The sequence below is a fragment of the Budorcas taxicolor genome, chromosome 16 (assembly GCF_023091745.1).
Source record: "Budorcas taxicolor isolate Tak-1 chromosome 16, Takin1.1, whole genome shotgun sequence".
Classification (NCBI taxonomy): domain Eukaryota; kingdom Metazoa; phylum Chordata; class Mammalia; order Artiodactyla; family Bovidae; genus Budorcas; species Budorcas taxicolor.
Genome location: NC_068925.1, coordinates 13,607,393 through 13,609,705, shown reverse-complemented (window position 1 = coordinate 13,609,705; position 2,313 = coordinate 13,607,393). Strand labels below are relative to the sequence as shown.

The 2,313-nt window shown below is 43.6% G+C and overlaps 1 non-coding gene across 1 annotated transcript; it reads left to right on the top strand.

Annotated features, from left to right (window-relative positions):
• Nucleotides 1-986: 986 nt before the first annotated feature.
• TRNAC-GCA (transfer RNA cysteine (anticodon GCA)) lies at nt 987-1,059 on the top strand. Its single transcript has one exon. It is a non-coding gene; the product is annotated as a tRNA-Cys (tRNA).
• Nucleotides 1,060-2,313: the final 1,254 nt, after the last annotated feature.

The window sequence follows — 2,313 nt, the reverse complement described above, 5'->3', positions numbered from 1 at the left end:
TGTAACGTGACACCACTAAAACAACCTAAATACATTGATAACACACAATGGATTCTTTTCTGTCGTTTTCAGTAGCAACCAGTGGTTAGAGGGAGATGGAGCTGTAAGTCTTCCTCCCAAGGCTCCAGCACTCAGAGTTACACCAAAATGAGAGCAAGTCTCAGAGCTGCCCCTGCCACCTATGAAACAGTGACTGACTCCAAATTAACCATGCCACCTATTCCAGAAGGCTGGTGGAGGCACATCCTCTATTCTTCCTGGTGTTCCATGGTGTTCTGTAAGGAAAGTTCACCTAAAGCAGATTCTACCCCATTATTTCTTTCCCCAGCTTTACTGAGATATAGTTCATATGCCGCATGGTGTAAGTTTAATGTGTACAACAGGTTGATTTTATACATTTATATATTGCAAAATGATTCCCACCATTATGTTAGTGAATGCCTCCCTCACATAATATAATTACTATTTCTTTTGACGGGTGAAAACAGTAAGATCTATGCTCTTAGAAACTTTCAAGTATATAATAGGATATTACCAACTACATTCACCATGCTGTACACTAGGTCCTCAGAACTTACTTGATTATAACAGGATGTGTGTACCCTTCAACCAGCATCTCTCCACTCTCCACCCACTGCTGCTGCTGCTGCTAAGTTGCTTCAGTCGTGTCTGACTCTGTGCGACCCCACAGATGGCAGCCCACCAGGCTCCCCCATCCCTGGGATTCTCCATCCTCTGCACTCTTCTAATGGCAGGATGCAACTACCCTGGTCAGGGCTGAGTAACAGTATGCTCTGCTCAACAAGTGAGCACCAGTCAGGTGCAGGAAGCTAAGCCCGGGTATCATCCACAGCATGTATCCATGGGATCTCTGTGCCTTGTTTGTGCCACAGCTGCCAAGCCTGTACAAGGTTTCTAGACTGGTCAGCCCCCATTTAATGGATTAAAAAATAATATTTAGCAGCCACTATATGAATTAATGGGCTTCCCTGGTGGCTCAGATGGTAAAGCATCTGCCTGCAATGCAGGAGACCCAGGTTCAATTCCTGGGTCAGGAAGATCTCCTGGCAAAGGAAATGACAACCCACTCCAGTACTCTTGCCTGGAAAATTCCATGGATTGAGGAGGCTGGTAGGCTACAGTCCATGAGGTCGCAAAGAGTCAGACACAACTGAACAACTTCACTTTCTTTCTTTGCGTGAATTAATAAGGCAACCTGAAATAAAGACAGTGAAGCTCTCTCCTGCCTGGGCCTCTGTTTAGAGTCTTTCTACCCTGATTCACCAGCCTTAAAGTGTGTATTCCTGACCACAGTATCTACATGTTAACCAATCAACCCTAGAGTATAGATTAAATTAACTAGCACTTTCTATACTGAAGCATTTAACAATAAATTGCAGGACATAACATCTAAAATCTCTCTCTTTGCTTCCCTCCACATACATTCATTTGCAGCAGAGTTCCTCAACCTTGGCACAATTCACATTTCAGACTAGATAATTCTCCTGGAGGGAGACAGGCTATGTATTATACAATGTCCAGCACAACCCTGGTGTCTCCTCACAGGAGGCCAAGAGCACCCTCCGCCGACTTTGACAAGCAATCACATATACAGAAGTGACCTCGTGTCCCAGGGAGGGAGGCTCACCCTGAGTGAGCACTCCTGCTCGAAGCCAGGCTTGCTCCCTAAGCCACTCCCACCCACCAAGCTGCATTTCTCCCTTACCTTTGCTTACTGTGGGTCCCAGTCTCAGAATTTACCTTCTCTGCTCTCCTACTCAAAAGTGACACATTCTTTAGGACAAGGAAGCTACAAGGCCCTCAAAAACCACATTAAGCTCTTCAAAGTGACTAGTTTGGTCCATGTGAATGCAGTTTCCAGACCACTATGGTCTTCACAGCTCTGGTTATCTTAGAGTTTACCACTCCTGTTTTTTTCATTTTAAGTACCTGCTGGACCCTGTAAGAATATACTTTGAAACAACTAACTTAGTACTAAACAGAAGCCATCTTTCCATAAAAGTTTGCATTCATTACGTCCATACTGACCTGTCTTCTTCCTTTTCTGGAGAGGTTCTATACTCTAAAGCAGAGAGAGAGGGAGTGGAGGGGAGGAAGGAAGAAAGGGGAAAATGATTTAACACAATTCTGGTACCAAAATATCCTGCAACTTAATGGGCTCCTGTTAACAGAATTAAAACATAATATACAAAATCATTTATTTTTTTTAAAAAGTCACAAAAACCACAAGTATTTTGACCGGCTCAAATATTATTTGTGTGGTTTGATACAGAGTATAAGTTCAGTCGCTCA